Genomic DNA, 22,355 nt, shown 5'->3' on the forward strand with positions numbered 1-22,355 from the left:
CAAAGTTACCGGATTTAGAATAACTTCACTGAATACTCTTCAGACAGAGGTTCTTTGTGCTGTCACTATTTACAAGCTATATAGACTGTTTAAATTCGTGCACGGTTACTTATCTAGACTAAAACCTCTTGATATTGCTTCCATATGTCAAAGTATTTTAGAAAAGCATATTCCGATCCCCTGCCCCACGAATTGGAATTTGCCAGCACGCTCCTTTTAATCAGAGTAATTAGGCTAGCCTGCTAGCACACCCCTTTAAATCAGATGAATTCACTGAGGAGTGTCTGCCACAACCAGTTTGTTCCACTCAAATTTCAGGCCTTTACACATCTTCATGTAGAATTGTGAATAATCCATCTATCATTTGAACAATAACATAACTGAAACTTGTCCTCCGTACAACAGCTAACACAATATTATAACTCTTTCAGTTTGCAGTAACTATCCACACCACTGTGTACAGGAAACCTGAGAGCAAACAGTGAGGTGAAAGGGTTAAATGTATGAAGTGACAGGTCTTCTGTCAAATGAAACAATTCCGGTTCAGAGTACAACCTTGTTTTAAGAAGTGCATTTAGAGATTTCTGTGTTACGAACTCGTCTCTGCTTGTAAGACATCGTTGAAACTTGGCTGCATTTATCCCTTTCTGCTACACCATTTGACCACTGAAAATGTCTGGCATGACGGCGTTTCTCCTTAGTCTCCCCATTCTCTGGTTGCTTAGGCGAATTTTCCTACCCTATTTGTGGAAGGATGTGGACTTTTTCTACAAATCTATACGCTATCTAAAATATGTAGAAGATTCTCTTAAAAGTGATCCCCCCTTTTTAATGTTGGACATGTTTAATAATCAGGTGTCCAGTAGGCCTCAGAAGACATTTATTTTTTACCAAGATGAGGTCTACACCTACAAGGATATAGATCTTAAAAGCAACCAGTTGGCATGGACGCTGAAACAGTACACCAAACTTCAAGAAGGGGACTGTGTTGCCATTTTTCTAGGAAATGAACCTGCTTTTATCTGGACTTGGCTGGGACTGGCTAAGATAGGATGCCCAATGGCTTGCTTGAACTACAACATACGAGCCAAGTCGTTTCTTCATTGTTTCAAGTCCAGCGGTGCAAAAGTATTAATTGCTGCTCCCGGTAAGGAACAATTCTAAAAATAAATAAATTCCTAAATCAAAAATGTATAAATACTTGTAAGGATATAGTTATTGAGTTGGAATTGTAGATTATGCTAGCTTTAGTGTACCTATAATCTTAATTTTATTAATGACAGGAGGCGAGTATTTGCTTAAGTCTCTCTTTACTAGAACTCCACAGCAGCGACAAGAGCCGCGTACGCATTCAAACAGTCTATAGGAAAGCATTTCTCAAAGCTTCCCTATGGACGTTCTGCACGATGGAATGCAACTTTCGCATCCAGTGTTGCAGAAGCGCCTCTAGCGGCTGTCAGGAAGACAGCCACTAGAGGTTGGATTAACCCTGCAATGTAAACATAGCAGTTTCTCTGAAACTGCTATGGTTACACCTGAAGGGTTAAAACCTGGGGGACCTGGCACCCAGACCACTTCATTGAGCTGAAGTGGTCTGGGTGACTATAGTGTCCCTTTAAGCTTCCTTTTATGCAATATTATGTAATACAAATTTCCATCTTGCTTTGATTTAAATATAAATCCCATACAGAGGAAAACCATTGCAAACAACTTGAACAAACAGACAGATACAGATACGGTTGTTTAGAATTTTATAACATGACAGGAGGCTTCTTCGTATTTGCTTAAGTCTCTCTTTACTAGAACTCCACAGAAGCACAGAAAAACAACCAATCAGAAAAAAGTTAGGTACTATAAAACTCCCCTCCCCATGCATCATTTCCTCTTTCAAGCTGCGACAAAACAGAATAAAAGGCAGAAAACATAATGGGGAAGAAACAAAGTCCTAGATACGATGAATACAACGATGTCCACCCTCCGAGAGTAACGGTCGAACCAGATAGCGATGAAGGACTGTAAACTGAAACGAGAGAAAAAACAGAATCGAAAGGGTTGGTTAGCCAATGAAATGTACTCTGAACAAAACATGTAGGTACCCAATGTAGCAACCAAAATTACCTTAATATGAGATATCCCAACCCTACATATGAAAAACAGACATAGGAACAAGTGACAGGTAGCAGAGACAACAAGCAGAGTTGCATACGTACCTGATAAAACTAAACTATTAACAGTAAACAAGGGAGGGATAAAAATGGGTGGGAAATACTCGCCTCCTGTCATTAATAAAATTAAGATTATAGGTACACTAAAGCTAGCATAATCTACAATTTTATAACATGACAGGAGGCTTCGTATTTGCTGTTTCAACGCTCAATTCGCCAGTCCAACGCCGTTTGTGTCGCTGGTACCTATTCCAGGAGATATCAGAGTAATCCAAAACGGACATAACAACTGCGATAAAGGACAGAAGACGGATCAATGAAGATGCCAGCCGACGAAGCATCTCAAACACGGATAAAAAACACCATCTGCCTGTAGATCCATTGAACGTGGTGTTGCGATCTGTTTCCTAGCAGTCGGTCCATGAGCCAGCAATCTGACCTATCAGCCATTTTCCTGTAGTTGTAAAATATCGAAGGTCATTTGCGGACTTAGGGCCGCGAGAAGAAATTGCCACCATGTCTCAACTCTTGATCTATAAGGTGGCTCCTCCGATCGTGCCCTTGCAGGTAGATCTCCAATCTCAAGAGTGCGCCTAAGTCCACCACCAATATCACAATAGAACCAAGTAGGATCTTTCGTTTCCTCCTGACCTACCCGGTGAGAAGTTTCATCCTAGAATAAATTAGTATGCAGGCAAGAGTGTGGTCAAACCAGCCGTATCCTAAGTGATTCCAATAAAGCAAATGGACTGTGTAATCCTCGCCTGCAGTAGAGAAAAGACTCCAAAAGGACGTCCATTCAGGGTTCGGAACTGAACTTATGTGGATGAACTGTGGTCGACTAGTCTGGAAATAGAGAATCCTAGAAATATACAAAAGGCATGGGAAGCGTAAACCGGAGTGGAGATTCCCATCCAGATATGTCATCGTCTAAGAGTGACAGATGTACGGATCCAATGGTGATTGGGACCTGGAAACCACGTGCTGTACGTCCTCACGTGCTGTAGTGAGAGAGTGAAATAATCCGATTACCCGTAGCACGATCCTGTTCCATGCCCGACCTGTCAAAATTTGTGTAGGGGTTCCTGGTAGACACGCCACCTACAAGATGGGTTATAATATAGCGAGACCCTTAGGTCCCTGTACCCCTGACTGTCCAGGCACGTAACTCCCAGAGTAGACCCGAGGACAAGGGACCAGGAATGTGAGTTCGATAATTGAAGTCAAAGTCTCCCTATAGAGGGGTACCTCCCTTCTTATCTTGGAGTCCCACGAGCACATAGCGTTCTCCAATGCGCAGGCAAGGCGTAAAGTCCCCTCGCTCATGACAGGCGACTCCAGAGAGCAGATACAGTAAAAAAAAAAGGGTCCAGCTTCAGCCGTCCGAAACATGTGATGTCCTGTTAGAGAATGACGGCAGCCCCGTCTGAGTCTGCCACCATCCTGAGCCGTACTCCAGCAGTAGGACGTGATCCGATTTTGGTGTCTGTGCAGGAGTCGGGGCACACCAGGTACCTCTATAGAGACTTGTAGGTCTCCTTGGCGGTAGTTGAAAAAGTGGGTTAGTGCGAATCCAAAACAAAAACAGCTCCCTTGAGGGATATATAGAGTATAGATGGAAGGCCCACCATCCGAAACCTGGTCACCGGGTATGTGCTCCGAGGAGATGGGGCAGTACCGCCATCTTATCCCAAGATCGTAATGACCGGGGAACTCAAGACAACCGGGGTTTCCAGTCTTACCATGCAATCCATGCACACGGTTTACCTTCAGACCGGGTAGTAGGCCTTCTCTAGTCTTGTTACCTGAGCAAGACAGTACCCGTGATGTAGAATTATTAAAAAAATCTTTATTGAACTTGTATTGAATTATTGTACTAACTCCATTTTAACCTCACATTGTGACAGACCCTCCATTTTGTCCTCATTACCTGACAGATCCTCAATTTTGATCCATTTCAAACTACATTACATGACAGAGTTTCCCAGCACATTTAATACAATGAACAGAGACTGTATTTTCTATAAAGACATAGCTGACTGCGGAATTATTGAATCTCCTGTAACATGCAACAAAGTATAACCAAGTCCAGAGCCAAGGCCATGAGAACACTGTACTAATGAAATGTTCTATTCATAAGAGAACCTTGCACCTGACCACAAGACCTGACATCACTGACTGTGTAAAATGACGCTCAAGCCCCCCTTTCCACCGAGTAAACCTCATGCTGGGAAAGATGGCGCTTGAGCCTTCTGTCCACACCCGTGTCCAGAACAATACCACCTCCCGGTGGGAGGACACCTAGCTAGTCACTCAAATCCCTGAGCCAATTAATAATATTGATAGGTGGACACTAACCCAGACACTTAACATTTAATCCAATTAATGATGTTTATTTGTTATTATCTGATATTCAATGATGATGTAATTTTGCCTTTAAAAGGGTCTGCATACTCGTTTTCTAACCAGATGCCATTAAATTTTCTGAAGTGCTTTTAACCTGAACTCCATGTGTCAGTGTGAACTTACTTCTGCGTATACGCAATTTAATCATCTCAGATTTGGACAGGAACAGATAGACATTTAAACATATTTGTTTATTTCTAAATTAATCTACATCGCCCGTCTGTTCCATGAAGGTTTCTGTATCTCCTGTCATCTTGATATGGGAGAAACTGTCTGCGCAACACGTGCGCAATGGTCTGGATATCCAAAACTGAAAGCAATTCCCCGATATATATGGTGCAGAATATACCAAAACCTGTACTCTCGTACTACCCGAGGCTCATCCGTTAGTCCTACCATCTCCAGGAGTGTGTGTAAATAAGTGGGAGTCTCCCCCTGTATACCTCTGAGGGTATTTCTCGCGTGTGGTTCAGTGATCCGGGGTCCAGTCGATCCATTACCGGAGATAAAATAGAGGGATCCAGTCTAAATATGTATACCTTGCATGACCAGGCAGTCCTCCATAACGGGATCAGTAGCACGGACAACAGATCTAATAGAATGCCGGAGGGGCGCCCCTCTATGCAGTCATCAATGTCTTGCACAGGTACAAGCCTGAGTGATGAACAAAAAGGACAGCACCGTAGCGCGTCGAGCGTATGAGAGAGCCGCGCCCTCTAATAATGCGATCAAACTCCGTGATAGCGTCCGGTTGATAGCCTTAACGGGCCGCACCCGTGAATAACCACACAGGAGAGTCTACATCCGTGACCGGTTCTCTCTATGGGAAAGTGTCACCCCAAACATGTCCTCTGTATCTAGCTCAGTATCCGACTGAGGTTGAGGGAGGGCTGCGCCCTCTAATAGCAAGTCAGTGGCCGGGTCTGTATATGAGAGGGGTTCGCTCTCCGTTCCTGAAAATAAAATATCCTCGGATCGAGGTGATGGAGGGCCGCCCCTCTTGCGATCCAAACTAGGGTCCCTAGAGACTCGGGGTGACCAACTGCAGGGTACACCAATTCTAATATCAGCATAAGAGTGAGGGCAACCTACGGAAACAAAGATGGAAAAAACTACCAACTGACAGTCCGGATCCCGTGCGTGCGCGCAGGGTCCAAGATGACCGTTGGTAGCCTGAGGAAAGCTGGAGACGTTCTCCGCAATCCACGAGCGCCTGGGAGGTCGGAGGAGGTCAAGTCAGGCCTCTCGACGACCCGAGCGAAAATAAAAGGAAGTCACGAAAACAAAAAAACTAAAATAAACATAGATAAGGGTAAATACGAAAATTCTATCTCAGATAGAAGGCAAATATCAGGCCGGAAGGCAAAACAAGTAAGCCCCACTGAACAGGGCCTGGAGCCAACCTTAGGCAGGAATAACTACTGATACCTATATGGATACCCAGAGACAGATATAGAGTTAGTTGGTAGAGACAAGGAAACACCGCGGTCCCCTGTAGTCATCTGAGTACCGGTCCTTGTCTGTGCGAAGTTCTCCTTGGAGGCGTGTTGTCGCCGGTCTGGTGTAAACCATGGACGTGTGCCCGGGGTCATCATAAGAAACCTTGCCCTTCAGACATGAGGTTTAGGGCCTTCACCCTTCCCACCACACTCAGATGGATGTATACTGGTGTCCTCTTGGAAAGTATGGCAATGGTGTGTGCCTGGACACTTGCCTATCTCCATGACACTGGTGGGTACTGTGTTTTCCTCAGTGATATTCCCAGAAGGGCATAGGCCCAGCAGGCCAAACGAATGGACACAGAACAGTTGGCCAAGCAAATAGGCACATACATAGCAGGCCGTTAATTGGGCACAGACATAGCAGGCCGTTAATTGGGCACAGACATAGCAGGCCGTCAATTGGGCACAGACATAGCAGGCCGTCAATTGGGCACAGACATAGCAGGCCGTCAATTGGGCACAGACATAGCAGGCCGTCAATTGGGCACAGACATAGCAGGCCGTTTAATTGGGCACAGACATAGCAGGCCAATCAATGGGGCACAGACATAGCAGGCCAATCAATGGGGCACAGACATAGCAGGCCAATCAATGGGGCACAGACATAGCAGGCCAATCAATGGGGCACAGACATAGCAGGCCAATCCTGGTATTATTTATATGTTATTTATATATATAGCGCAATCCAATTCCGCAGCGCTTTACAATGGGTATTGAATGAGTAATGGGGACCTCTGAGTTGGGTAGAGTTCCCAACAAATCGTAGATCCTCAGAGCATCCTGTGACATAGGGCCCCCAGACTCCAACCCTTTTAGACAGCATAATACTGTGTTAATAACATATAACTCGAACTAGTAGTCCCTAAATGCCCAGCAGGCAATAGTGGTATCACAATTGTAATAGGTATAAACTGAAAATGTTCCAGTGAAAACTGCATCCATTAAAAACGTGACGTAGTGAGCAATACATAACTGAGAATAGGGCATGCGCATGGGCATGCAGACCAGTCAGATTTCTTCATCCATAGTATGCATCATCAGCATGCTGCCAGAAGGTTATATTACCCATGGTATAACATCAGGAATAGGGCAAAAATAATAGTCAACTCAATGCACTGTCTTATTGAGCTTGGAAGGGACTACCTTCCAACTCTACAAGTCACAGAATCTGATGGAATTGAATCAGTGTCAGCATAGACTGGTCTCCCATACCAGTTTGAGCCATAGCCAGGTCTGCTTAGCTTTGTAGATTTGCCATGTACAGAGCAAAGCCTGCTAGAGGAGTCTCCTCTCTGACTCCAGAGATGGATTAGGCACTTATCTACTGACTATAAGCGTATTCACCAAATAATACTTGTTTACTTGGCAATAAGCAGGTATCACCTATTTGTTTTAGAAACAAAAAAAAAAACTGGTAGCAGAAAACGAATTCTGCTTATCCCTGAGCTCACTGGCAGACTGGCTCTGTATGCATAATGTTACAGAGCCAGAATGCCAGCGAGGAGAACACTGCGGTCCGACCACCGCGTCTGGAGGGGGGGCTGTGAGTAGGTGCACCCTCCTCTCGCCGGTCGGCTGCACGTGGCTCCATGAAGAAGCCGGCCGCGGTGAGGCGGCCACGTGTGTGAGATGACCCGGCCGCCGGGTACTCGCATCTGACCGCGAGTAACCCCGGGCGCCGGCATGCTCACACTGGAGCTCGGGGAGACAGAGAAGGCAGCCAAACGGCTAGTCTCCTGCCTCCCCGGGCAGAGCGCCTGTAGCCCGCGGGGGGCTGATAGGAGGGCGCTAGGGAGTGGTGGTGGGGGGGGGGCAGGGAAGAGGGGCAAAACCAAAAGGATCCCCAGGAAACCCCTCTAAAACCACATGAAGGAAACATCCCCAATAACAGGGGGAGCAATGAGGAAAAAACGGGCAGAAGCCCAAAGCCACTAAAAAACAAACTAAAATATATAAGTATAAAAATGAAATACAGTATATACATATATAAACAAGAAACATATGACTAAATATAATAAACCTTAAATATATAAAAGGAAAATAATTATAAAAATATATAATAAATAACTAAATACAGAAATAAACATTAAATATATAAAAAGAAAATAATATAATATATAACTAAATACAGTATATACATATATAATATATACAAATAAATACACAATATGGTAACTGAATAATATAAATATAAATCATAAATAAATCACACTAAATCCCAAAGCCACCCACTAGAAGCAGGAGGCAGTGGTACTCTGACCTGTACTGTCTGCAGAGCAGCAAAGAAAGAGGAAATGATGCATGGGGAGGGGAGTTTTATAGTACCTAACTTTTTTCTGATTGGATGTTTTTCTGTGCTTCTGTGGAGTTCTAGTAAAGAGAGACTTAAGCAAATACGAAGCCTCCTGTCATGTTATAAAATTCTAAACAACCGTATCTGTATCTGTCTGTTTGTTCAAGTTGTTTGCAATGGTTTTCCTCTGTATGGGATTTATATTTAAATCAAAGCAAGATGGAAATTTGTATTACATAATATTGCATAAAAGGAAGCTTAAAGGGACACTATAGTCACCCAGACCACTTCAGCTCAATGAAGTGGTCTGGGTGCCAGGTCCCCCAGGTTTTAACCCTTCAGGTGTAACCATAGCAGTTTCAGAGAAACTGCTATGTTTACATTGCAGGGTTAATCCAACCTCTAGTGGCTGTCTTCCTGACAGCCGCTAGAGGCGCTTCTGCAACACTGGATGCGAAAGTTGCATTCCATCGTGCAGAACGTCCATAGGGAAGCTTTGAGAAATGCTTTCCTATAGACTGTTTGAATGCGTACGCGGCTCTTGCCACGCATGCGCGTTCCGCTCCACTCGGGAGCTGACGTCAGCATGGGAGGAGAGGTCACCAGCGCAGAGGGAGCCCAGTGCTGGAATAAAGTAAGTAACTGAAGGGGTTTTAACCCCTTCAGCACCAAGGGAGGGGGGCCCTGAGGGTGGGGGGACCTAAGGGTTTTATAGTGTCAGGAAAATGAGTTTGTTTTGCTGACACTATAGTGATCCTTTAAGTTTTTCAATTCCCAAATTACACAGTATGACCATTTTTAGTCTCTTATTATCTATCTTTATGTATGTGCCAGGTGAGTGGCTGGGGAGAATGTGACACTTGCTCTACCCAACAACTCGCCAGGCATATCCGTTATGGGAGAGGAATTGAGGAATCAAATTTATATTGGCAGCAGCAACCAAGCAAAAGCAGGGCCATGTAGGTCCAATGAGTGCAGTCCTGTGTTGGCTGTGCTTTTCAGCAGACAGACATCCAGCTTCTCCTGCAGGAGAAGACCATGTGTGCAGGTAGTGGTTATTGTGTGGTGCGATCCCATTATAATCATAAACCCGTTTTCCCGTCCTCCCTCCAATTAAAGCCAAGAGACATAAGTGTGGTATAAAACAGGCCACAGCTTTATTTATAAATAACAAGCATAAATATATAAACCAATATTTTTACTTCAAACTCGTCCTTGCCAACCGGACCATAACAACTCTAGAGTACCCCCTTCCAGGGTACCTGCCCTCCCCCCTCGTCCAAGATTACTGGCCTTCACCTTGGCTTTCCAATTCCCCATGCCAACCCCTGGCCGCCTTTACTGGCACGGGGGGCACGCCCAATTACCAAAACCTTTCCGAGGTTAGGGGAGGGACCAGACCCAGCATTCCTTCTTCCAGTGTACTCCATTTCCCAACTGGTTCAGCAAGCACCATACCTGCCGGCTGTGACAAGAAATAAAGTTAGAGATATACAATAAGACTACAATCAACCACAAAGGGCGGGAGGGAGGGAAGATGTTACCAGCCGTTATTTCTAAGAAGGCTGAGGTAAGGGAACAAAATGACTGCTCTTTATATGACCCCACCCTAACCCCAAGCTAAGCGACACCCCCAACTTGTGACACCTACACCCACCACACCCACACATGCCTCCTATCCGGCTAGCTTTCAGCCCGCCTCCTCTGGGCCTTGTGTGCAGGTAGTGGTTATTGTGTGGTGCGATCCCATTATAATCATAAACTCGTTTTTCCCGTCCTCCCCCCAATTAAAGCCAAGAGACATAAGTGTGGTATAAAACAGGCCACAGCTTTATTTATAAATAACAAGCATAAATATATAAACCAATATTTTTACTTCAAACTCGTCCTTGCCAACCGGACCATAACAACTCTAGAGTACCCCCTTCCAGGGTACCTGCCCTCCCCCCTCGTCCAAGATAACTGGCCTTCACCTTGGCCTTCCAATTCCCCATGCCAACCCCTGGCCGCCTTTACTGGCATGGGGGGCACGCACAATTACCAAAACCTTTCCGAGGTTAGGGGAGGGACCAGACCCGGCATTCCTTCTTCCAGTGTACTCCATTTCCCAACTGGTTCAGCAAGGACCATACCCGCCACTAGCACCTGCTGCATTTAAGCCTAAATCAGCGGGCGCGACTCCCAACCAAGTCTCTGTGTCCTGTGAGATATGTGTCTGCGTGCATGAATGTCCCATTCTATAGCCGTTCAAAAGGTATGGAAGAGTCAGTTTTTTAAGCTCTGTAAAAATTAAAAGATTATATATAAAGACATGTGTGAGAGATTTTAACCTACAGTTCATTAAAGAGTCAGATGCAGTGGTTATGGTTCCATTTTGCTATAGGTGTTCTGCTTCTGCTAAAAGAATAGCTAATGCAGACATGGAAAATATCGGTTTCATCCATGATTAGTGATGTCCCGAACGGTTCGCTGGCAAATAGTTCCTGGCGAACATAGCGTGTTCGCGTTCGCCATGGACGGCGAACATATGCGATGTTCGGTTCGCCCCCTATTTTTTTTTTTTGTGGCCAAATTTACTAATACTAAGTAAAAATTACTTAGTATTAGTAAATTGTGCCCCTACTCGCAATACCGCGAGTAGGGGCATGTCTAATAAACAGTGAGCAGCCTGTGGCTGCTCACTATTAAAAAAAAAAAGGACCTATTGAAATGGAACTTTCCCACGTTGTGTAGAATGACACAGAGCACTGTGATTGGATGGCTTGAAATCCATCCAATCACAGTGCTCTGTGTCATTTTACACAGCGTGGGAAAGTTCTTTGGAATTTTCCCACGCTGTGTAAAATGACAAAGAGCACTCTGATTGACAGCCAATCAGAGTGTTTTTAGCCTAATTTCCGGGCATGACAAGGCTTTATAAGCCTTCCCCCGCCCTGCAGAGCTCAGTCTGCGCGGAGCCCTCCATGGGTGAACATGGATTTTTCTTTTTTTTTCTTTTTTTTTTTAATTGCGTCGGTTATTATGTTTTTTTATTTGCCCTTTTTGGGGGCTGAAGAAAGAAGATTTTAGAAGAAAGAAAACATCGAATGGTAAGTTGTTTTTATCGCATTTTTTTTTTTACAGGTTTTTAGTTAAAGGCCCCCCCCTCATTATTTTTAGGGTGAGGGGGGTAGGTAGGGAGATAAAAAATGTTTGGGGGGAGGGGTGACTAGGGTCCCCCCCTTATTGGTATTTTTCGGGCCCCCACCAACCGCGCAGGGGTGGGGGCCGGTGGGGGGACAGTAGGTCCCCCCTTATTGTTAATTTTAGGGCCCCCACCCGCCGCTCAGGGGTGGGCACCGGGGGGGGACAGTAGGTCCCCCCTATTGTTAATTTTAGGGCCCCCACCCGCCGCTCAGAGGTGGGGGCCAGGGGAGACAGTAGGTCCCCCCCGTATTGTTAATTTTAGGGCCCCCACCCACCGCTCAGGGGTGGGGGCCGGGGGGGGGCAGTAGGTCCCCCCCTTATTGTTATGTTTAGGGCCCCCACCCGCCGCTCAGGGGTGGGGGCCGGGGGGGACAGTAGGTCCCCCCCTTATTTTTAATTTTAGGGCCCCCACCCACCGCTCAGGGTGGGGGGTGGGGGGGACAGTAGGTCCCCCCTTATTGTTATTTTTAGGGCCCCCACCCGCCGCACAGGGGTGGGGGCCGGAAAGGGGGAGGACAGTAGGTTCCCCTCTCATTATCTTTATGGCCCCCACCCGCCGCCCAGGGGTGGGGGCCGGAGTGGGGGGAGGACAGTAGGTCCCCCCCCTCATTACCATTATGGCCCCCACCCGCCGCCCAGGGGTGGGAGCTGGGGGGGGGAGGACAGTAGGTCCCCCCTCATTATCTTTATGGCCCCCACCCGCCGCCCAGGGGTGGGGGCCGGGGGGTGGGAAGGAGAGTAGGTCTCCTCCCCCCCCCTTTAACCACTATTGTGGCCAGAAAGAGTCCCTGTGGGTTTTAAAATTCGCCTGCCTATTGAAGTCTATGGCAGTTCGCCCGGTTCGCGAACATTTGCGGAAGTTCGTGTTCGCGGTTCGCGAACCGAAAATGTTATGTTCGCGACATCACTATCCATGATTTAAAAGTTTTCACTGGGTGAGCAAGTGATTTTCATTTCCTCTGTACATCTTCTTTTCCTGAGATGCTTCATAGTTCTGAAATGTAATAACCCATAAAGTCCAATTCTTTCCCCAATTTATTTTCATCTATTTCGCAAAATAAAAAAGTTAAAGGAGCCCTACAGTTAATTTCTCTTATCTTAACCCCATACTTTCACTGATACCACCTATAAAGCCAACACAAATAGTTACCCATCAAATTGTATTGAATTGAAAATGAAATTACAAAAAAAATAGGCAGCCATAGCCGATTCATAAAAATTCTCCAAGTATGCTATAGTCACACCTTGGCCAACTAACAGAATAAACAATTAGTTTTTCAATTCTATTTGCTGCACTAAACTTTTCTAAGGAAATTACAAATTTAAAGTAAATATACCAGAGCTGGAAACGCAGATGTGTTGGTCACTGATCAATTTGGCTATTCAAAAATAACGTTAGCAATTCCCTTGTAAATTACCAATACTCAGAACCACATTAAGGTTGTCCAGGTATGTGTGTAGTGGCTGAGTGTTGTGTGTGTGTGTGTGTGTGTATGTCGGGGGGGGGGGGGGGGTGAGTGGAAGACTGTGTTTTTTTTTTGGTTTTTTTTCACGTACCTACTTACCTTTTGGATGGAGAAGGTGTAATCCCTGGTGGCCCAGTGGATAATTAGATGGAATACATATGTTAGACCATGAAGCCCCCTTGAATAGGTGAGGTAGAATAGGGCTGAGCAGGGGGGTCTATTGAAAACCTTGCTGCCTCATGAGGGGCTTCTCACAGCCAGAGCTCAGGAGATAATCCTTACAATGTTTTCATTTTTAAAGTCTATTTACTATAAGGGTTAAGAAAATTGCAAATTTCAGGCAAAAATACCTGAACTGGAAAACAAGCTGTTTTGGAGAATAGTTTCAGTTTGTCTAGTATGGCCTAAGTATGTCCTCCCCTTGTTAATTATCTTTAATGCCCAGTTTACTGAATATATTCTTAAGGGAACACTATAGCATAAGGAATACAAACATGCATTCCCAACGCTGTAGTGACCTACTAACTCTTTAGAATACCGCCCAAGCATTTAGGGCCACCCAATGGGCCCTATATCTTCAGGGGCCCGGTCAGCGCTGTGTCCCCCTTTAAAAAAAAAAAATTGCAGCCGCAAGTAGTGCTGGGAGGAAGTGATGGCCAGCCACTTCCTCCCAGCTCACACCGTGCGGGAAGGAGGAGAGACAGCCAGGCCATGAAGATGGAGAGCCACGCTAGCCCCATCAGCCCCAGCCACCCTCCTGCAATGCAAAGGTAAGAAACAGGAGGGAGGCTGAAAAATTAGCTCTGTGTGTGTGTGTGTGTGTATGTCTGTCTGTGTGCGTGTGTGTCTGTATGTTTGTTAGTATGTGTCTGTGTGTCACTATGTATGTCTGTGTGTCAGTATGTGTATCTTTGTGTGTATCTGTGTACCTTTGTATCAGTGCGTGTGTTTGTGTGTGTATTCATGTGGGCAGGGTTTTGAGGCGGGCCCTGGGCAGGGCTTGAAGGTGGGGACCCAGACCTTGAGCTGTGTTAGGAGCCCCAAAATTTCTGATCGCGGCTCTGTGTGTGGCAAACCCGCAGTGCCGCCAGTCAGCATCACCTTTTAGAGATATATTAAATCAATGCATCTCTAAGGGGTGCGTTCAGTGTCTCTATGCAGAGCTTGGTAACATTGAACATAGACCCAGCAAATGTTCCAGAAGTTAACCCAGGAAGTGCCTCTATTGGGTGTCTGAGTGACAGACACTAGAGATGTTACTAGGCAGCAATGTAAACACTGCCTTCTCATGAAAAAACAGCATTTACAGTGCTTAGCCGGCACCAGAACCACTGCATTAAACATAAAGGAACACTCTAAGCACCAGAACCACTACAGCTTAATGTAGTGATTCTGGTGTAAAGAGATTGTCCCTGCAGTCTCAGGAAGGTAAACCCTGCCTTTTGTGAGAAAACCAGCAGAGGGAATTCTTGATGTGGTCCAGCATTCTTTGCTCAGCATGAAGGCGTCAAACTCTACCAATAGAGATTGCACTGAGACAATGCATCTCTTTGGGGAGATGCTGATTGGTGCAGTGCATCATTTGTTGTTTGTGTATACAAGCCCCAAATGCTTCCCTATGGGGAAGCATTGGATTGGCTAAGATCATCATAAATGACAATCTTAGCCAGGGTAGTAGTGGCAGCCATGGTGAAGCAAGTGCGGTGGGGGACTAAAGATAAGTAAATCGTCTTAATTGCTAGGAAAACACTCTGTTAGGAATATATGCTTGAATTGCTGAAATTAGAGTGTTCCTTTACATTTTGTATGTAGTACAGGCATTCTGCATTGATTAAAGACATTGTAATAATTGCTTAATTATTATTAATACTGATACATCCAAGTAGCTTATTGGTTTTAATGCCAAATATTTAATGCTTTATTTTCTCCGATCAGAGCTACAAGATGCTGTGGAGGAAGTGCTACCGGCATTGGAGGAAGATGGTGTGCAGGTGTTTTATTTAAGCAGAGAATCTCCCACCATCGGAGTAGACAGTCTTCTCGATAAGATGGATTTTGCTTCCGACAAGTCTGTTCCCAGATCATATAGATCAAAAGTCAATGGTCATTCTCTAGCTTTATATATTTATACTTCTGGGACAACAGGTAATTTATCCTGCAATAGTTTTGCTAAATGTACTGCCTTGTAGATGTTTATTTATTAGCTGTAAAACTTTGTTCCTCCTAGACAAAGCTATGCAGTTTAAGTAAAAAATACAATCTGATATCATATTCAAATATTTTGCTCATCCAAAATGTATTTGTATATTTAGTTGCATTGGACATGAAATGAAGAGACAGGGCTGTAGAGTATAACATTATTATTATTATTTGTTTTTATTTTTTGGTTCTCAAAATAAGTACGTCTTCACGGTTCATGTCAAGTGTTAATCGGCATCACTGCATCCCTGTAAATAATATAAATAAACAGAATTAAAACCAAACTAAAACCGGGGGCAATAGAACAGACAACAACTCAAATAGCTTGCCCTTCAGTGAGTCCCTCGCTCATTTCTCAAGTTGGTTTCAGCTAATTTTGTGCCGTAACAATGAGAAGCTAAACAATTTGCATATTGGTCTAATCAAATCCAATAAATAACTTGAGATCCAAAGTGCAGGCAGGCCTCTCCACACGGGAGATACAGCCACCCCATACGACCATTTGAGCCTTGTTAGGCCTCATTAGTCGGGTATAGCAAATACCCCTCTTGGCACAGTAAACAAGGGGCCCTCATCTGGGTTACCCTTTTAACTTAGGGAGAGCAAACAAACTAAAACAGGGTGCAAGAGAATACTGACAACTCATATGGGAGTATCAACAATACCTCACTAACAAAGCCTAATATTGTTGAAACAATAGTCTTGGTTGCTGTATTTCTCATACAAAGGGAGCCGTCCAATTTGGTGAAACCTCCTATGTAGGATATATGCTGTTAAATTCTTATACTCTATAATATTAGCACTGATAGGGTTTAGTTTTAAAGGGACACTATAGTCACCAAAACAACTTGAGCTTAATGAAGCAGTTTTGGTGTATAGAACATGCCCCTGCAGCCTCACCGCTCAATTCTCTGCCATTTAGGAGTTAAAGGGACACTCCAGGCACCCAGACCACTTCTGCCCATTGGTCTGGGTGCCAACTCCCACTACTCTTAACCCTGCAAGTGTAATTATTGCAGTTTTTTATAAACTGCAATAATTACCTTGCAGGGTTAACTCCACCTCTAGTGGCTGTCTACTAGACAGCCACTAGAGGGCACTTCCTTGTTTCAAGCACAGGAAACCTGTGCTAGAGCGTTGCTGGACGTCCTCACACCATGTGAGGACCTCCAGCGTCACTCATTTCCCCATAGGAAAGCATTGAAATGCATTTCCAATGCTTTCCTATGGGGAGCGCTAATGCACATGCGCGGCATTGCCACGCATGCGCATTAGGTCTCCCCGGCCGATGGGCGGGATCAGTCTCGCCCACCAGCCGACGCAATGCAGAGGAGGAGCGGCGGCAGAGGAGGAAGCAGCGACGAGGGACATCGTCACTGCCTCAAGTAAGTTACTGAAGGGGTTTTCACCCCTTCAGCAACCGGGGATTGGGGGGTGGGAGGGAGAGGGGACCTGCAGTGCCAGTAAAATGGATTGTTTTCCTGGCACTGGAGTTTCCCTTTAAATCACTTTGTTTATGAACCCTAGTCACACCTCCCTGCATGTGACTTGCACAGCCTTCCTAAACACTTCCTGTAAAGTTTAGAATTACTTTATCGCAAGTTCTATTTAATTTAGATTTTCTTATCCACTGCTATGTTAATAGCTTGCTAGACCCTGCAAGAGTCTCCTGTATGTGATTAAAGTTCAATTTGCAGAGCAAGAGATACAATTGTTTAAGGTAAAGTACATCTGATTAAAAGTGAAACCAGTTTTTTCCATGCAGGCTGTGTCAATCATAGCCAGGGGAGGTGTGGCAAGGACTGCACAAACAGAAACAAAGAGATTTAACTCCTAAATGGCAGTGGATTGAGCAGTAAAACCTGAGAGGCATGATCTATACACTAAAACTGCTTCATTAAGCTCAAGTTGTTTAGGTGAATATAGTGAGGAGGACTTACAAGACCGGGAAGGAGAACCGGCACCGGTTGGAGAGAGCTTAATTCGGACTCTGGGATGGAGTTTGAAGAGGAGGATACCCTACCTGCTGTACATGAGCCAGGTGGGCAGCTTTCCAGGGGTGAGGAAGAGGCAATCCTACTTGCTGTGCTGGAGCCAGCTGCACATCTCTCCAGGGGTGAGTTGTCATGTGCTAGCGCACGGGGCGAGTTTCCAGGCGAGTTTCCAGGGGAACAGGGCAGCTCTAGGGAGGTTTTAAGTTTGCTGTGCACAGTGTTAGAAAAGTTGCTTGGGGGGGATGCAATCACAGGGTGCCGGAGCGCTGGGGTCTAGTGCAGTGCTAGGGGGTTATAGACCTAGTCTACCAGGGAGCCTTATATTTCCCTTGGGGGTGCATGTCCCCACCGAGATGCAGGAGAGGATCTTGAATGGTGAGTATGTAGATTTCTTGTACTGGTCCCCCTAGATAGGGAATCTGTTGATAGGCCCCGAAGGGGGGATCCCCAGGAGGGTGACAAGTCTAAGCAGATACCCCGCACATTTGGCCAGTGGTTGCAGGGTTTAATGTTTAGCTAGCGTGTTGGTGCGTCGTTTTCCAGAGAAGGCTAGCTCCCTGTTTGGGTACCCAGATTTAATCTGGGGAGCCTATAAGATTTACGGGGGCCAATGTTGGTTTCGGTATGACCAACAATTTCGTAAAAAAAATGGAGGCATGCCCACAGATGGATTTTAGCATGCAGCATGGTAGCCTGTGGCTTCTTCTTATGACGGCGTGCCGGACGTTGCACTTTCCTGGGTCAGCCAGTGCGCACACTGCTGCGTCAGCGGGACACAAGAGAGGGGTCTGCTGGCTCTTCAACAAGAGCCAGTGCAAATGGTTCAGTTCCTGTCGGTTCTGTCACGAATGCTCCCATTGTGGAGGAGCGCACCCTGCGATGTGCTGCTTCAAAAAATGAAGACAGACCCCTGGGAGGGGAGCCGTCAAGGAGGATGTACCTAGAAGTGAGGCCATGCCTCAACCGGTATCCCAATAAGCACCCCGCGAGGTTCCGGAGGGGGGGTTTAGGATTGGGTTTTGGATACCTTGTTTTTTTCTGACTTTTTTGCGGAAAATTTGAAATCCATCCGAGGTAAGGAGGATATGCTCCAGGTCAAGCTTGACAGCGAGGTGGGATTAGGGCGGATGGCTGGCCCCTTTGACTTCCCTCCCTTCCCCAATCTGCGCATGTCGCCATTGGGGCTAGTACCCAAAAAAGAGGCCGGCTCCTTCCGATTGATTCATCACCTGTCCTACCAGGCTGGGGGATCGGTGAATGATTACATCGGGAAGGAGGTGTGCCGAGTGAGATACGCGTCCTTCAATAGGGCGTTGGAGTTGGTGCGGGAAGTGGGCGCGGGAGCGCAGCTGGCGAAGTCGGACATCGAGTCGGCATTTCGCCTGTTGCCAGTGTTCCCAGAGTGTTTCCACCTCCTGGGCTGCCATTTTCGGAGTTGCTATTACTACGATATGTGCTTACCCATGGGGTGCGCGATTTCTTGCTCATACTTCGAGAGTTTTCTTTTCTCGAATGGGTCACGGTACAGCAGGCGGGGTGGAGCTCGGTCACGCACTATTCGGATGACTTCCTGTTTGTGGGGCCGGCCGGGTCTCTGGCGTGCCAGGAGTTGTTGGACTCCTTTCGGGCGGTAGCTAAGGAGTTTGGGGTCCCGGTCGCCAAACAGAAGACTGTTGGCCCGTTCGCTGTCGGGATCTCGGGGCCCCAATCTCGGGATCGAAATTGATATGGTTCACATGATTTTTTGGTTGCCAGAGGATAAGATGCCGGTTCTTCTAGAGTTATTGGACAGGGTAAAAGGGGCTGTGAAGAATCCCCCTCCATTCATTCGGTACTTTCCCTCCCTGCTACTTTATTCATGGATTTATTACTGTGACGAAGTGCCCTTCGCCACTTGTGCCTGCTTGCCCGCCTCTTGCCCTGTGACTATGGACCCTGGGAGATTTGGCCCGTTAAATTCAGTATGATAGGAGTTATGTATTTTTGTATCCTTTTGTGCTTTACTGGTAACATGTGTTCAAGGGAGTCTGCCTCTATCCCTGGATATAATTGGATTTTTTTCCCCATTGTCTCCAGGATAGAGGGCTCTGTAAAACCAGTTTGGGCCAGATAGCCATGCTGCCAGCCAGGCCCCAAAAGATACTTTACTAACTTCTGAACCCCTGGTCTGATCCATGCATTTCTTTGATATGTTGTTCCCCTGAATGGATTGATTGTGAATATATAATTTTTATGTGAATGTGATGTATATTTTAGAAGTTATGAATATGCTGTAAAAACGGTATTTTTCCTGCCTGTGATAATTGCATTTTCTATTGTATAAGATAATTGAATCACAGGCAGAGGGGAGGATTTTGTGTGGGCTGTAACCTCTGTTTTATTGGCTACTGTAGATAACGTGTGTGTCCCTCCCCTACATGGGAGCAGGGCATAAAATAAACTGTAGCTTGAATACCTGTTGTTTTTACTTCCAGTAAAGTTCTGTTCCAGCATTAAGCTTTGGCTCATGTGTGGATTATTTGGCGATGCCAGCAATATTGATTCCTTTGGACTATTGGGAATATTATTTTATGGGAAGAAGGGAATGCTTGACGGAGTAAAGCACTGTACCATCACAATTGGTGGCAAGCGGCGGGATTTTTCCTTCTTTTTCCCTGCACAGAGGATTCAAGGAAGGCACTAGTGTATAGTGCATGGAGGGCAACGCTAGCACTCGTGCAGTGACCCTGGCTTCAGAGGAACTCAAGGGATAGAGCTAGCTACGGGCAGCGTCCCTATCCCCAGCAACATGGAAGAGGAGTTCCACTGGAGGTTACAGCAGCACTTGGCCCAACAGAATGGGCCTGTATCAGAGGAGTGCATACCGGACTGGAGAGAGGTCACTTGTAAGGAGTTATGGTACGATGCCCTGGATGAGGTACAGCGGCGGCGGGGTGAGAGTCTCCCCAGTGAAGAACAGCGGTTGCAAAAGCAAGTGGCCCTGCGGATGCCCTTCCTGGGAGAGCAGCCCCTGGAGGAATGGGTAAAGGAACTGGAGCACCGGGCATGGCAGGAGTTATGGCTGGAGGATGCCTACCAGGCACTCTGGTGGTATATGGCACAGTGTATACCCGGGACAGCCGAGCATGACAAGCCAGAGGGAGAGGAGTTTGATGGTCCTGGCTTGTTATGGGAGTCCTTTGCAGAGTCTGACTTCGGGAGCCCTGCGCAGACCAGACTTCAGGATATTTTTTACGAAAGGGAGGCTAGGCATGACTGGGATGACCTCCATGAGGTAGAGCAAGACTTGGCTCACCTAGCAACCCTGGAGTGGGAACTGGAGCAGGACTACCGAAATCTCTTCCACTCCATTGGGAAGGCTCAGCAGGACAGCAAGGTGACAGACCCAGATCCAGACCCTTTCTGCTGGGAAGATATCAGAGGTGTACTGGGAGGAACCCCAGGCGGCAGGTGGAGATGGGACCGAGGTATCTCCACCGGCCCTACAGGGATGCTGGGTACCCAGTCCAGATCCCCAGCGGCAGTGCATCTCACAGGGAGAGGAGACGCCCGGTCTCTCTCCCCAGCGGCGGCCTGAGTTTCAGGAGGAGGTGATGGCAGATCACTCCACCGTACAGCAACCAGCGTCCTGGGGAGGGGAGGCAACCGGCCTCCCTCTCCTCCACCAGCCAGAGGTACCGGAGATAGTGGACCTCATGGACTTGTCCTGGGGACGCACACAGATGGCAGGTGGAGATGGGACCGAGGTCTCTCCACCGGCCCTACAGGGACGCTGGATACCCGACCCAGATCCCCAGCGGCAGTGCATCTCACAGGGAGAGGAGACACCCGGTCTCTCTTCCCAGCGGCGGCCTGAGTTCCAGGAGGAGGGGATGACATCTGATTGAAAGTGAAACCAGTTTTTCCATGCAGGCTGTGTCAATCATAGACAGGGGAGGTGTGGCAAGGACTGCACAAACAGAAACAAAGTGATTTAACTCCTAAATGGCAGTGGATTGAGCAGTAAAACCTGAGAGGCATGATCTATACACTAAAACTGCTTCATTAAGCTCAAGTTGTTTAGGTGACTATAGTGTTCCTTTAATTTTCCTGCTCAAAGGAAAAATATTTAATTCAGGCCTAAGAAAGCAACTCCCTGGACTAATGGACTAAAAGGAAGGGGGGGAGGAGGGGTGCATGACTGCTGGCCAGCAGTAAGGGGGGTGGTCAGATGGAAGGAGAGTAAGGGATCCTGGCTTTTGTTTCATCCTAAAAAAAAAAAAATCCATTATTAGCGATTAATTACCAATTGCCTTACTAATTAATTGGCTAGTGCAACATGTTGTCTGCTAGAACAACGGTGTCCCAAGAGGCACTGGTTGAGTTGCTGAGGACTTACCTGGAGTCTCATGGTTCAGGTGCCCTAGAGGAGGTGATGGCCGGCGTTGCAGGAAGATCGGGTGTTGCATTGTTGGACAGGATGGCGGATGGTCCCCCTGCAGATGGTTGGAGGGCCAGGCGGTCGAGGCCTCCGACGCAGTTATCTCCCAGTTCAGTGCGGAGGAGCGGTACCCGGCGCAGAGGGCGGAGACTGGTCCAACCGGTATGACTTCTGTTTCAGAGGTCCCTCGGGCGAACAGGAGGCATGGGCGCTCCAACCAGGCACCTGAGATGAGGACCCAAGATGGGCGCATACGTGATGCTGGCATGTCTGGGAAGTGCCACATCACAGGCCCCACCTCCACAGCCTCTCTGGCGGGTCGTAAACCCCGGAGGAGGACTTACAAGACCGGGAAGGAGAACCGGCACCGGTTGGAGAGAGCTTGATTCGGACTCTGGGATGGAGTTTGAAGAGGAGGATACCCTAACTGCTGTACATGAGCCAGGTGGGCAGCTTTCCAGGGGTGAGGAAGAGGCAATCCTACTTGCTGTGCTGGAGCCAGCTGCACATCTCTCCAGGGGTGAGTTGTCATGTGCTAGCGCATGGGGCGAGTTTCCAGGCGAGTTTCCAGGGGAACAGGGCAGCTCTAGGGAGGTTTTAAGTTTGCTGCGCACAGTGTTAGAAAAGTTGCTTGGGGGGGACGCAATCGCAGGGTGCCGGAGCGCTGGGGTCTAGTGCAGTGCTAGGGGGTTATAGACCTAGTCTACCAGGGAGCCTTATATTT

General features: G+C 46.8%; 1 pseudogene; it reads left to right on the forward strand.

Annotated features, from left to right (window-relative positions):
• Window positions 1–521: 521 nt before the first annotated feature.
• Window positions 522–22,355, forward strand: part of LOC134603374 (long-chain fatty acid transport protein 2-like) — a 71,014-nt pseudogene continuing 49,180 nt past the window's right edge.

This window comes from Pelobates fuscus, chromosome 3 (genome assembly GCF_036172605.1).
Source record: "Pelobates fuscus isolate aPelFus1 chromosome 3, aPelFus1.pri, whole genome shotgun sequence".
Taxonomy (NCBI): domain Eukaryota; kingdom Metazoa; phylum Chordata; class Amphibia; order Anura; family Pelobatidae; genus Pelobates; species Pelobates fuscus.